At 40.7% G+C, this 16,081-nt stretch overlaps 1 long non-coding RNA gene across 1 annotated transcript in view; it reads right to left on the reverse strand.

Annotated features, from left to right (window-relative positions):
- The window catches only part of LOC134933045 (uncharacterized), a 164,962-nt gene extending 150,947 nt beyond the window's left edge, over positions 1-14,015 (reverse strand). The window contains exon 1 of the long non-coding RNA XR_010179575.1: positions 13,780-14,015. This is a non-coding gene — a long non-coding RNA (uncharacterized LOC134933045). The remainder of the gene's footprint in view (positions 1-13,779) is intronic.
- Positions 14,016-16,081: the final 2,066 nt, after the last annotated feature.

A 16,081-nucleotide genomic window follows, 5' to 3' on the forward strand; every position in this document is an offset into this window, starting at 1 on the left:
TCCTCCCTGTAGCAGCTTTCTTGGCGTAGTCCATGCAGCAAATCTGCATCTTGGGTGGGTGCCAGTGTATCTTACTCCTGGGATCTCTGGGACACTGTTGGCACATATAATGTAATTTCCTGGTGCATATATTACTGATGCAGAACTGGGGGCATGTTCGGAAGCAACTATGGTGGCCAAACCCGGGATCGGGATTGGTGGGATCCCGGGATTTAGGCCAAAAATTGTCCGGGATTCAATCCCGGGATTAAAAAATTTCCAATCCCGGGGATTTCAATTTGCCAGTCAACTGTTTTATTTTTCAGTGCTGGGCAGCGTTGATCCTCTTCAACAGGCTCAGACACTTCCCGGCTCCCTCCACTCGGCTTCCCCTGCCCCTGTCTGTGCGTACTGTGAGCGTGACATTATGTCAGAGGTCGTGCTGCGCAGTCTGACACCTGCTGCCTGTGGGTCCGAGGAGTTGGGGAAAGCACTGAATATTTTAAATTTCAAATCTTCAACCCAATCCAGGGTATCCCAAGAATCCCGGGATAGACCATTTTTCAATCCCGATACCTGGGATTGAAAAAAAAGGCCCAGGATTGGCCTCCCTAGATGCAACGGACCCAGCATAGAGATGTGTGGCACTGAGATTCAGGATGGGTACCAATAATCAAAGCTTGGGCCATTCTGGGGCCTTGGTATTGCCAAATTGGAATGGCCAAGTCATCAAGATGGTGCAGCCACAACACATTCTGCTGTATCCCATTGTTATACAACAACGTAGAATCTACAAAGAGGTTTCCAATATCCACAACGCAGCATGGTCACACCCCACACACAGCCTAAATTTATTGATGGTGGTACTGTACACAAGAGGTTGCGACTTTTTGCAGACACATTTGACCCTTGATCTTTTGACATAAAAGGTGTCCAACTCTATATGAGCCACAATATCTCAACAGAGCATGATATAGTTGATATTCTATTTACTTTTGCTATGCAGTTGTGTACAATCTGTTATGTTCTGCTGCTAGGCTCTTGTGACTCTGAACTACAGTACTAATTGTAGCTTCCTTTGTAAGGGGTCTATTTACTAAAGTAGTATTGTAGTCAATCCTCTAAATAATTATTTAAGTATGGAGGTTATTTATTATGAGTGCACTGTAGCAGATATCATCGATTCCTTATTTTATTACAATAGCTTTCTATGGGCACTGTAAAGATGCCTAATTTTCCCCGGAAGCTAAAGCCATCTTTAGATTTTGTCAACCATTGTAACCTATAGACAACTTTTTCGAAAGTTTTGCCATTGAAGACATTCTGATCCCAATCCAGCAACCTATATTTGCACATGCATTGTGCTATAGCCACACATGCACACTAGGCAAACCATGTCCAGGCAGAAAAATGATAGGGGCAATAATAAATTATTGTTATTATGGAAACTTTAAAAATGTTAATAACCTGGTTACTACATCTCACGCTAGAATCCAAGATTTCTCCCATACTGCCCCCTTCATTGGAACAAGCTCCCCCACTCTGTCAGACTCTCCCAGAAGATGCATATCTTCAAACATGCACTGAAAACCCAGCTATTCATCAAAGCATATCCTTCCACCACATAACTCAGACACCAGGTTGCTCATCCTACCCTCCTGCCTCGGCCATCTCTACCTGTCTTATCTCTTGCCCTCATGACCCCATTCACCAGCTCACATCTCATGTCATCTGTCTCCCCCTTCCCCTTAGATTGTAAACTCCTAGGAGCAGGGTTGTCCTCCTGTTCTCACAGCCCTCTTCTCTAGCACATCAATTACAGCCTTCACCTACACAGTGGTCGTTTAGCCCAGAGCTTCCTTTGCTCGTAGAAGTTCATCTCTTTCAGCAGCTCTAATCCTGCTACTCATGCTATTGTTATTGGAGACAGGTTCCAACCTTCGGTGATTACTCCCTCACTCACCTTGCTTCACAGCTGTATTGTGCACTGAGAATTGCGGTGCTAATTGTTACTGTACTTGTGTTCTATTTATGATTTTGACTACTGTAATGGTCTGTTTTATGCTGTCTTACTGTTTGCCTTATGTATGGACTACTTGTGGCGCCATATAAATGAAGGGAAATTAATAATTGCGAGGTTGAGAGCTATTAGGGCAGAATTTCAATATCTTAGGTAGATGGAATTATGATGTTTTTTTAAATTGGGGTTATGAATTTGATGCACATTTATCTATAATCTGATTACTTTATATGATGTTGGAGTCTTCTTTGCCAATTAACAGAGAGAGCAGATTTAGGGAAGCTCTTGTTTGCTCACAAAAGGTAATGTTGGCATTCTAATGTCAATTCATGCAAAGGAGGTCCCTTGGTAAACGTGTCCTGGGTTTCCAGCAGAGTTAACCTGGTTCAGAACACTACAATAATCTGATATCTGTTATTGGGTTCATTATCAATATATATAAATGTGAAAGCCCTCACTCACTCACTCACTTACTGACTCATCACTAATTCTCTTACTTCCTGATAAGTTAGGAAGCTGAAATGTAACATAGATATTCTTCAGCTGGGAAATAGGAAAACTAAATAATTAGAATTTTAATAAACCTCCCCTAAAGGGATAAAAAGGGATTTGATATAATGATGTCATTACCGATGCGTGGCTTGTGTTGTGTGAACGATAAAGCCCAAACGCACAATCGGATCAAAATTTGGATTGCACCTCCAGTGTGTAGAATTTATTAAACTGCAAAAAATGGTCGTTTCACTTTTTACTGTATCTGCTACAGGTGCTCCTCCGGTAACGCCAAGAACCATAAGATTAATATTTATTTACATTAAGACATCTCAAATTTACATCTCTATAGAGTTACCAAATTTTTAACACTCATTTATATTTACAACCGTGAAAATTAGAAATTCCCGTGCGAAGAACGGGTAGAACAGCTAATATTGCATAAGCTGTGTATCTGTAGCAAGATGACTTTTTGTCATGTATACGTTATCAATTTCTGTATATTCTTGAAAAACCTCTTCACACGTAGGAGAGATATCTTAATTATTAGAATTTGGAATTGGGACATACAGTAGGATGAGCCAGGAGCTGGCCATCAGGTTTACATCTGACTGTCATAGTACTCACCAAAAGGTATCTAGAGCATGAGAATGCTAATTCAGGGCTAGGAAGGCCTGGAGGTGATGTCAGATCTTTACATCAAAGGTTATTGAAGTCAGAGGAAAATGCAGATTACCTGACAGTACAGTCTTTTGTCTGTGTTAGCATCTCAAGGGAAGAGTAAAATACAGAATGTTACTTTAGTATAACTTGTGTTTTACATTTAACATTTTTATATTGACATTTTGCTTGGATAATTTGCATGATTGCATTATTGACAATCTAGCAGGACTGTGATCTGCTTTAGAGAAGTGGCATATTAAAGAATAGAGCGGTATATGATACTCATCAGACATTTTAGACAGTCATGTCTACTCTCAGAAAATTCTTATAAAAGTGCACAGTTAGGAGAGGCTAAGGTAGATGGCCATGTGCCCCAGGTGACATGAGGATGGGGTTCCAGCAGGGGATCCAATGTTGTAGCTGCCTCGGCTGCAATGCCGGAGAGCAGTAAGAGGGTGGGGTCAGCACACTCCTTTGCACACACCCCTTTGGATTTGCACTATAGCAACAGGCTGCATGGCCCCTGTCATCACTGTCTGCCTATGAATGGACAACCTCCTTCAGCTTATTGACAGCAGCTTTGACGGGACCTGCCCAACAGGCAGCTGCTTCCTGGGCACCATTGTGTGGCTGCAAAGGAGAGAAACAGATTCAACAGAATAGATCTCCAACAGGAAAGTTAGGGTACGGGGGTAGGGGGTTACAGTTTATGGTAATTATTACTAATAATAAGGGGGGTTATGGGATATGACTTATAATGGAGTTAATTAGGATTAAGGTTTTTGCTGTGTGTATTATATGTCGTGACTAAGGCTGTCTGTAGTATATGGTAGGCACTAATGCTATCTGTAGTATGTGTATGTCACTAATGCTGTCTGTATTGTAGGGCAGTCACAAATGCTGTATGTAGTATCTATAGGTCACTAGTGCAAAAACGTATTAAATCCTGCAAAAGTTAAATCCTGCTCAACATACACTAAACTATAAATCCTACATTACATGCCAGCTTTTGACAGGGCATGACTGTATTACAGAGATCTTATAGGCTGCACAGTGTTGTGGTGGTTAGCAAAAGCTCATGAGTTCATTTGCTGTTCATAGCTCATCTGTGTTGAGTTGGCATATTCTCCCCATGTTTGCATGTTTTTTCTCTGGGTGCTTCAGTGTCTTCCCACATTACCTCTTTCAGTTAAGTAATTTTTATTGGTAAGTTAAGAAAAAAAATAACATAACCAATAAAATAATAAATAGCAAATATGAAATATGGCCATAAAAAAGGGTAAAAGGTCATAAACAGATTTTAAACCTACTGTATATTGGTAGGAACTAGGACTTGCTTAAAGTTGAGACTATTGGACTTGTTTAGAGTAGTGATTCTTGGACTTGATAGGTGTGGGAATTTCTTGGACTTGATGAACGTGAAAATACTTGGACTTGCAAGACATTGCAGGGAACTCCTGAACTATTGTGATGTGCGATTCCTAGAGCCCTCAAGAGGGTCTTCCAGCAATAACAACCCCCCACTGTTCTGTACTGGATATGAACAGCGATACTTAGGGAGTCACCTGGGCTTAATACCTCCAGCAGTAGGAGCTCACCCAATTGTCTGGAGACCCTTAGTATCACTGAGTAGCTGCTGAGGTATGAGGCACGAGTTGAAAAAGCCTATGTCTAGGCAGGTGTTTAGCAGTGCTGATGGTATGCTAGCTCCCAGCTGAGAAGCTATGGTCGGCGGATGGTAAACGCCACACCAAGCCTGAATTATGGCAGGGAGAGCAGGGCACAGGACACTCAACAGATGAAGATTCCGGCAGAGTATCCACAGGACAAGTATTACAGAGTATAACAGGGACCAGTGATTTACACAGCAGGGGTGAACTACTGTATAACCAGCACTGATGGCAAGGCCAGGAGGGAATATAAAGGGTAGCAGCACCAATCAATTAGCAGAAATCCGGAGGGAGCAGTGACTAATTAAAGACATGCAGCCGCACTGTTGCACGTTCTCACTACGAGAGCCTTCCTGGTTACCTGGCAACCGAGAACGCTGTCTGCATCCGTCGTCTTGGTTGCCAAGCGCCCGGCGGTCCCCAGCGGCCAGTGCACCCACCATATCCAGGATGCCAGGGGTCGGGCAGGGACCAACAGCCCTAGCGGCTGGAAGAGATACAGCATCCCGGTCACCTGGCAATAACATATATAAGACATTGGGTGACAATCAATTGATTATCATGCCCGATGTCCCATCTAAAATGATGGGAGATCACTGGGGCAATATTCATTTGTATCTCTATTATGCTCTGATCGCGCCCGTAGAGGTTGGGTTTTGCAGTATACAGCAGCTAAACCCGACCAAAGTGCTGGGCGCGATCTCAAAAGGGCCGTTTGGGCACCGGGGAGGGGGGAGGGGTGAGAGCTGAAATGCTGATGCCTGCAGCCAATCATGTCTGAAAGAGCTGCAATTCAATGGCTTCATTTGGGTGCCATCTACTGGCTGCTTGTAGAAAAAGCCTTACGTGTAGCCTGCACCAGTAGTTGTATACAACTACTGGTGCAGGCTACACGTAAGGCTCCAGTGTGGAGCGGCTATTTTTGCACAATATTATCTTCTTTGCTAAGTGGTAACAGATTGAGGATATCCAATATATAACAACGCATAAATTTGTTAACTACTACACGGGTGCAAATCACAGCTGGTCAATTACTTTTTTAATCCAATATATGGACTGATTTTTATTTATTTTTTCAATATATTCTGTGCACAGAAGTTTATCTTAGATCCACCTCCTATAGTTAGGCAAGATATTTGTTAGTGATTTTATTTTGACCGGTCTATTAGTTTATTATATATATGTATTTATATGTATTAAAAAATATACAGAACATATGAAATCATCTATTTGTTTTTATTGAACTCTGAGCCATATCATACTATTTATATAGCGCAAGAGGGGATTAGTTTAGTGTCTTAGTATTACCGGAGACTTTAAAGTGCCGGTTCTTTTTGACTTGTTTTACCCCAAGTCAAGCTCTCTCTTGCAGCTTGATTATACACTAATTGCAAAATAATTTGTATAGAAACTTCAATACCAGCAATTCAATCATCAGAATATGGTGATGATATATTAGCGCCTGGTTACATTTTTTGTATTGCTTGTAGAAAAAGAATTGAATATTGCCCATTGAGTCAATATGTATTCCCACATTTAGGGGGCAATTCAGTTAGATCCAATATTTTTTTAGGCTTTATTTTATTAGGCTATTCAGTTATCTCTCATTTTTTGTGCCCAATCACAAAAATATACATTTATACATATATATACAAAAATATATAAAACTATAAATTTTTGGGGCGAAAAACATCTAGAATCCTTGATAAGTTCATAGACCTATGCATTTTTGCTGACAGATTTGTGAATATTGGCTTTTATTGGGGATGTTTTTTTTTGGAGCTTGCTGAGGTCCCACAAAAAAAATCGCCAATAATAGCTGCCAGTGTCCGCGCTTTCGGGCTAATTGTGTAGCCCTGGGGGATCAATTTGCCCGCAGTAAATTACCGTGGCTAATTGAATTCCTCCCTAATTCTGACAAAATTAATTCTGTCAAAATGAACCTGTGCGTGTCTGTAAACTTCAAGGTGAAGGACCTTAACTTGCTGCCTACCCAGTACTCTGAGAGGGGGGATTCCTGTTTCTGGGAAGCGCCAGAAAAGAACCCTAAACACTTGTGAGACTTGGTGTGCATTATACACCATTACCTGAGGTACGCTGCTAAGGTTTTGTTTTTATGTTGTCCTCAGTAAAACTGTATTACACTATCGTTGCCTCTTCTATCTTTCCTATCTGAGATATCTATTCCCGAAACGGAACAGAGGGAGGAGAACTTGTACAGTTTATTGTGTTTGAGGGCATAGAAGAATTCTTGGGCTTGACTTTGAGACTAAGAACATTTACTATGGACTCTTTGACCACAACTGGGCCATCCTGAAACTACTTGTTTTGTTCATACGTTTGTAAATCCAGTCATCAGGACACAGAGACATGTGAGTTCACTGCTGTGCTGTTTATTCCCCCACCAATTCCACACACACTGCACACTGGACCACCCACTTCCCAGCACCCCCCTGGTCCCAGGGACCATCACTGAAGATTCAGGCTTACACATATTAGTAAGGGAGTGTCTACAAATATTAAGCATTCTAATACACTAACATCACATCCTCTTTTCTTTAAAGAGAAGCCCTGTACGCTTCAATGCAACAATTAACAACGTCATATTAAGAACATCATCTAACACGTTTCAATGAGTCTCTCAGGTCTGCATATTTCCCTTTTGGGTCTTTCATACACAGTCTGTGTTTCATCGACCATGTTGGACCTTTCTAGAATCGTGGTTTGTTCACCATTATCAGGATCATCATACATGTCAGATGAAGGGTATTCTTCAGTCATGCTGTCTTCATTATGGTTAGGTTGAGATCTTAAATCCACCCGATTTATTCTTACTTCCGTTCCATGCTCTGTACATATAGTATAAGATCTTGGTGCTACTTGTGCTTGCACAATACCTTTCTGCACCCAAATACCTTTCTCGTGATCTCTGAGACGGACTTGGTCACCCGATTTTAGATCAGATAAGCGTTTTGTTCGTCTGTCATGGAACCGTTTCTGTTTCGCCTGTTGACGTTCCTTACTCAGTCTGACCAACGCTGAGTTATGTGTATTAAGCAGTTCATCATGTATCACGAGATTTGCTCTAATCCTCCTTCCCATCAGCATTTGTGCAGGAGAAAGTCCATTCTGTAAAGGTGTACTGCGGTAGATTAAAAGACTTTTGTAGAAATCTTCTTTACCTTCTTGAGCTTTTTTCATGAGACTCTTTACAGTTTTTACTGAACTTCCCACCAACCCATTTGAGCGTGGATAGTGGGGACTTGATGTAGTATGAGCAAATTCCCACTCATCAGCAAATTGTCTAAATTCAGCACTGGAAAACTGAGGACCATTGTCAGTGAACACTTCCATAGGAACACCATGCCTTGCAAAGATTGACTTCATGCAATTGATTACGGCTTTACTAGTAGTTGTATGTAGTGTCTTCACCTCAGGGTAGTTAGAGTAATAATCAGTCACAACAATGTATGTTTTCCCATTACAATCAAACAAATCTGCACCAGCTTTCTGGTACGGTCTCTCTGGCACTGCGTGAGGACTCAGTGGCTCGACTTGTTGTTTCTGTCTATACGTAAGACATAATTCCCATGTAGCTGTAGTCTGTGCTATGTCTTGGTTCATTCTTGGCCAATACATAACTTCACGCGCTCTCCGCTTACATTTTTCTTCTCCTAAGTGGCCTTCATGTATCTTGCACAGCATAGTTTTTCTTAGTCGTGCAGGTATGACAAACCTATTGCTTTTGTAAATAATACCATCGACAACTGTAAGGTCACTGCGGTACATCCAATAATCATGGATAGACAGCGGGCACGCATGTTTTTCTGCTGGCCAACCTTTCAGAATGATATCTTTCAACACTTTCATTGTGTCATCTGTCTCAGTTTCTTTCCTAATCTGTTCTTGTCTTGCAAGAGACACTGGTAGAGAAGCTACGATCAAATTAACATAGGCTTCTATCTCTTCATCCATCAGACTTTTGGAACCTTCACTTTTGTCCACAGCACGAGAAAGTGTATCAGCAATGTACATGTATTTGCCGGGACAGTACAGCAAGTGTACATCATATTTCTGTAGTCTGATAAGCATTCGTTGAATTCTCATGGGACAGTAAAGTAATGATTTAGTCATGATAGCTATCAATGGCTTGTGGTCAGTTTCCACTGTAAATGTTTGACCGTACACAAACTGATGAAATCACTCACATGCATATGTGATCGCTAGACGTTCTTTTTCTATCTGAGCATACCTTGTTTCAACACTTGTCAGTGCTCTTGATGCATAGATTACTGGTTGCCATGTATCCTCATGTTCTTGTAACAGCACTGAGCCTAGGCCAAATTGTGAAGCATCTGCTGAAATTCTTATTCTTTTCGCAGGATCAAAGAATTTTAGCACTGGTTGCTCTGTAATGATCTGTTTCAAGTTTTGCCAACTTTCCTCTTGTTCATGTGACCACATCCACTCGTTATCTTTGTCCAACAACCATCTAAGAGAGGCTGTCCGTTCAGAGAGTTGAGAAATAAACTTTCCTAAGTACGTAATCATTCCTAGGAATCTTCTGACGTCGTCTTTGTTGTTAGGACGTTCCATGTTCACTATGGCTGATATTTTCCTTGGGTCTGGTTTTACACCTTGATCCGAGACCACGTCGCCCATAAAGGTAAGTGTATTCACGCCAAATTCACATTTGTCCTTGTTTAGCTTTAGATTCACTTTCTTGACAAGTTCCATTACTTGTCTCAATCTAGAATCATGTTCTTCCTTTGTAGATCCCCAGACAATAATGTCATCCATCATTGTTTCAACACCTGGAATATGTTCAAAAATCATGTGTATCTTTTTGTGATATACTTCTGGAGCAGACAATATTCCATATGGTAGTCGAAAAAATCTGTATCGACCTTCTGGTGTATTAAATGTACAAAGCTTTGAGCTAGCCTTATCTAGCTTCATTTGCCAGAATCCTGAAGATGCGTCCAATTTACTGAACCATTTTGCTCCCACAAATTGCGACATGATTTCATCTCTGGTTGGTAGTTTGAAATGTTCTTGTTTAATAGCTTTGTTTAAATCTCTGGGGTCTAGACATATTCTGAGTTGTCCATTTTTATTTTCAACAATTACTAAGGAGCTTACCCATTCAGTAGGTTCATCTACTTTCTGTATCACACCCAAAGCTTCCATGCGATTTAACTCTTGTTTCAGTTTTTCTCTCAGCGCAAACGGCACTTTTCTACAGGTGTGTATCACTGAAGAAACTTGCGTGTCTATATTTATTTTATGCTCTCCAGGCAAACAACCTAGACCTTCAAACAAGTCTCTGTATTCTGTAAACATCGATTTGCAGTCATCTTCTACTTGTGATGTCACCATAAAAACTTTCTTTAGCAAGCTTAGTTTCTCACAGGAACTTAATCCTAGAATCGGTTGCACATTTTTATCCACAATCAGTAGAGATGTTTTAAACTGTTGTCCCTTATATTTCAGTGTCACTAAGCATGTACCTTTCACAGGAATTTCCTCCCCAGTGTACCCTGTAAATTTCACTTTGGCTGGGTGAATTTTAGGTTTTACTCTAAAAGTCTTATAGTCTTGAAATGATATCAAATTCACCTGCGCACCAGTATCAAGCTTAAAGGGAATGACAATCTCGTTCACAGGTAAAAGGACAATCCATTCTTTCTTATCTGCACTGCAAAGTTCAATGCAATCCACAAAGAATTCATCTGTTTGTTTAACAGCATGCACTTTGGTTGTTTTACTTTTAATTTTACAGCATTTGGCAAAGTGATTAAGTCTACCACATTTCATGCAGGTTTTACCATAAGCAGGGCACATTTTAGGATTGTGAGCATTTCCACATCTACTACACATTTCCTTATTAGACTGTGGCTTAGACTGCTTCATTCTTGAGAATGGAGGTTTGCATGGCTCTGTTTTCTGCACTACATGCACATCAGCTTCCTTGTGTAACTTTTTGGCTTGAAATCTAGTTATTTCTGCAGATCTACACATAGTCACTGCCTTTTCTAGTGTTAGGTCTTGCTCTCTCAACAATCTCTCTCTGAGTCCATTATCAGGTATTCCACAGACAATACGATCTCTAATCAGTGAATCCTTTAAATCACCAAACTCACAGGTTTTACTGAGTGATTGCAGCTCTGTAACATACTGATCAAATCCATCTACAGACTTCTGATCACATGTGAAAAACTTATATCTTTCATATGTCACATTTTTCCTTGGCACAAAGTAATCTTCAAACTTTTGCATTATAGAAGATAGCACCATATTCTGCCCCTCAGCAAACTGAAAACTATTATAAATGTCCAGCACATCCTCTCCTATCACATGGAGGAAAATGGATGCCTTCGTTTTGTCAGCCTCTTAATCAGCTCCACATGCAGCAAGATATATATTAATGAAAAAGAGAAAACACACAGATGGAGTGCGCTGTCAGTGGCAGCCTGTACTGGGAAGGTCAGTTCCCTAAATGATACGGGTAAAGAGGAAAAAATGGGTACTGGCGCCGGCTGAAATCGAATAGGAGATGAACGACTCAATTGATAAAATTTAAAAAGTTAAATTTAATAAACATTCATCAAGGAAAGGTTATCCAACCCCTCAAAAAATAAAAAATAAAACACAAGCAATTGCTGTACAATGAGAAATGCACTTTGTAGGATCCCACAGGGTTAACTCTATTTAGATATAATGTCCACAAATCCTGGCTAGGACGCTATTCCACATCTGCCCACAAGTTCAATTAGGTAATGCTAATTTACCAGACTGGATTCCAGATAAGTCCCCTAGGTCTCTCTTGCAGTTGAGAACCAAATAGCAGGAGGGGGTGAGTCCAAGTCAAATGAAGAGCTTGTGTCGGAATTTCATCCTAGTGGAAGCTGATGGGTCCAAATTTGCCAGGAGGTGGATGAGAGTGCTGATACTTGTGGTCCTACAAGCTGAAGCTCAACGCGTTTCGCTGGTCTGATGGGTGCCAGCTTCCTCAGGAGCATAGGTGCCAGTACCCAAGATATATATTAAACACAATACAATTATATAGACACCCAAACGCACCGGACCAACTTTATTTGTGGACCCGCCTGCGTCCGTGTGTGAACATAAATTCAGGCGCAGCTATATATTTATATGCAATATCCAATAAATTTAGCTATTCACCACCACTTAAAATCTAAATGCAGCTCCCACTCAGTAACCTGAAGTGTATACCAATTTCGAAACAAAAAAAGAAATCACTTATGTGAGAGAGCGCAAAAGATTTTAAACATTTTTATTTTATATTAAAAACTATAAAACTATTATAGCATCATCATATGCATATAATGCTATATGCCTTTGAAACATATAATTATTGAATCTACACAATAAAGCTACCATGAATCAGGAACACATATCAGTCCATAAGAGATTATTATCTAACACCAGCTGCCACTGGTTTGCAGAATTATCCTCACCGTTCCTTTTAACCACTTAGTGGCTAGAATACAGTCCAATGTCCCGCATCAACAGATTCTAGACTCTTTCTCCACAGAAATGTTATATGGATACTGATAAAACTTCATGAATAGTGTCTGATGTTCATGAAATATTGTAGCAGAAAGTTCCAATATTATATTCAAACTGTAATACTTTTGTTATTTTCGTAGATGGACAGACTTAGATTTGCATACAGGGATTGTGCCTCTTATCCCTTGACACTTAGATGATATTGTGTCTAGCTGTACAGGGACGATATCAAAATTAGAGGGTATGTCTCACCTCACCGTGCCCAGGTGTTGAAGTTATCGCTCTGCAGATAGTCGTGACCGGTCACCAAGGAAATTCCCCCGTTGCTGTTGACCACATGCAGCTTATTGTACCCGTCCGTGAAGTACCCAGCTGCAGCGGTATGTCACGGAGGTGCTCCCTGTAGAAGCCGCCCGGCTTTCCCCTTTGCCGGAACCTGTGGATCTTACTGCGGGATGTCCTTATGTCATGCGGCACTCAGCTCACGGCAGCAAGCCGCTGGATTTTCCCTTTTTGCTGGAGCCGTCTGACTTCTCCTCACCCAAGCAGTTTGAGGCTTTGTAGTATAAAGCTGATCCTCCAGGCGCACAGCCGGGATGTCTGTCTAGCAGTTCAATTGAAGATTGTTTCAAAGGCACCTAGCAGAGTGCCCTTAACGCGTTTCTCCGTTATGAAATTGTAACAGTTTCATCAGAACGGCTCCAGCAAAAAGGGAAAATCCAGCTGGGTACTTCACGGACGGGTACAATAAGCTGCATGTGGTCAACAGCAACGGGGGAATTTCCTTGGTGACCGGTCACGACTATCTGCAGAGCGATAACTTCAACACCTGGGCACGGTGAGGTGAGACATACCCTCTAATTTTGATATCGTCCCTGTACAGCTAGACACAATATCATCTAAGTGTCAAGGGATAAGAGGCACAATCCCTGTATGCAAATCTAAGTCTGTCCATCTACGAAAATAACAAAAGTATTACAGTTTGAATATAATATTGGAACTTTCTGCTACAATATTTCATGAACATCAGACACTATTCATGAAGTTTTATCAGTATCCATATAACATTTCTGTGGAGAAAGAGTCTAGAATCTGTTGATGCGGGACATTGGACTGTATTCTAGCCACTAAGTGGTTAAAAGGAACGGTGAGGATAATTCTGCAAACCAGTGGCAGCTGGTGTTAGATAATAATCTCTTATGGACTGATATGTGTTCCTGATTCATGGTAGCTTTATTGTGTAGATTCAATAATTATATGTTTCAAAGGCATATAGCATTATATGCATATGATGATGCTATAATAGTTTTATAGTTTTTAATATATATATTAAACCTTTGCTTAAATCTCTTCCAGTTTTCAGACAAGTTACCAGACATCAGCATGCCGGTTGGAGGAGCTAGTTTATCCATGGCTACTCACTGTTTGAAGATAGGAGCACACGGCAGGCTTTGCAGACACAGAGTATCACAGCCACAGACTTCTGCAAGATTCTTTCACACTCTGAGAGCACTAGCAGTCCAAGTTAAACTTCTTCTGACACCATGTTTTGTTCATACGTTTGTAAATCCAGTCATCAGGACACAGAGACATGTGAGTTCACTGCTGTGTTGTTTATTCCCTCACCAACTCCACACACACTGCACACTGGACCACCCACTTCCCAGCATTCCCCTGGTCCCAGGGACCATCACTGAAGATTCAGGCTTACACAGATTAGTAAGGGAGTGTCTACAAATATTAAGCATTCTAATACACTAACATCACACTACTATCGTGAACAAATACTATTGTTGCCTTGACTTTGGACATCACACTCCATAGGAGTTTGCGCTGTATCTGTATATATATATATCTTTTTATATATTCTACATTACCTTCAAAAGGGCAGGGACTACTAGGAATGACATACAGTATATTATCTGTACAGCGCTAAGTAAATTGGTGGTGATGTATAAATAAACATTTATAATAATTTATATCTTGTCTAAGGGTATACTTACGAAGGGTCATTTTTTTATCGATTTTAAATCAATATAAATGGATGTTGTGCTTCAGGGTCTACAACATACATCTACTAACATTTAAAAATCAATATTAAAAAATGCCTATCAGTAAATATGTTTATCTACTGAACCCCAACATTGATTAGATTGATTTAAAATACCCTTAAGCCTTTTTAACTTAAATTTCAGCTATTCCCAACTATTAATATTATGGGTTCTCATTAACTATACCTTCATGCCTGATCAGATTAGGAATTCTACAAGATATATCCCATAATACATTGCATTGGGCCCCCTTCTTTTATTTTGACAGATCTTCTTTAATGGTAGATATGAGACAAAGAGGGACTAATTACTACATTTTAACTTAAGCATAAGGACAGCAAAAAATAGTTTTAATAAAAGTGTCTACTTATTAATGTATCTGTACACTCTTTTATCTGCTTCCTCTGTGTCGGCTTTGATTCTGAAAGTTTTAGAGGTCAGCTGCTGAGAGCTGTAATTTGATTGCGAGGATCTGGAGATATTGGAAGATATTTCTTCCTCCACAGCACCAACAAAAGCCATAAAGAAAATGAAATAGGATACAATGGTTATGTTTTCCACATGATGTTTCCACAACACTGCTCAGAAAAAGTATTGTTTGGGCACACACTTTAAATAGTTTGGGTATGAAATACTGACAGCAGGGGCGTTTCTACAGAGGAGTGGGCCCGTGTGCACCTCCGGGTGGGCCCCCTTCTCTGTACGGCACTGTAGACTCCGGCATTGTGTCAGAATCTACTGCGCATGCGCAGGTCTCCAGAAACATGGCGCCCACCATGATCCGGAGACCAATTTGGCTGCCGTGCCTGCGTGGTGGCCATTTTGGCAGTGATTTCCTCTGCGATTGCAGCGCCCAACGCTGGACTCCGGACAGGTAAGTATTACAATGTATGCAATGTGTGCGGTGTGGGCCCCCCACACATTGCACCCATTATAGAAACGCCAATGAGGATACCAACAGCCAGAAGACCAACAGCAGGATCCCAACTGTCAGAATCCCAACGGCTTTTAGGTATTTCACTGATCTCTATTACTTTGCAGTGTTAGCACATAGAACAAGATAACTAGTCCGTTCAGAGGGACCAACTACCAGAAGCAGATAGATGCCTTTGTGGGGGAAAAAAAGTAAATAAAAAGGATAGCACCTCCTGCATTCCGGTGCCTGGGGGCACTGTGATCACCTGGGTCCTTAGATGATGTCAGCCACTCTGTCATTATAATTGTGACAGAACCACTCCTCACATGTGACATTGGCACTCCTCATCAGCCTTGTGCCCTGGAAGGCAGCAAGTTGCCATGCCACAAAAGTTACCGTATGTCCCCTGGCCTTCTTACATTAGGTTTCACAATTAGAACAAGAAGTAGATTATTAAAGTCAATCCTAAAGTCTGGAAGCTTGTTGAACATGCATGAAAAGTACTTGTTATAAAGCATTGTACCTTACTTTAAGGAACATTTTTATTTTCTCATAGTAATCTGTCTTAGTTCAGCACCAATTAAATTTTTTTTTTCTGCGGACCACAGATATATTTTTAGCTTATAAATCTTTTAGGAGCAACAGAAAAATGTTGGCTCGTTGGTTTTATCATGTTTACAGCAATTACATTTTGGAATATCTCCTAGAAATAGAAAAAAATGGAGACGAAATACCATGCAATTAAGTGGAAATAAAG

Source organism: Pseudophryne corroboree, chromosome 6, assembly GCF_028390025.1.
Source record: "Pseudophryne corroboree isolate aPseCor3 chromosome 6, aPseCor3.hap2, whole genome shotgun sequence".
Lineage (NCBI taxonomy): Eukaryota > Metazoa > Chordata > Amphibia > Anura > Myobatrachidae > Pseudophryne > Pseudophryne corroboree.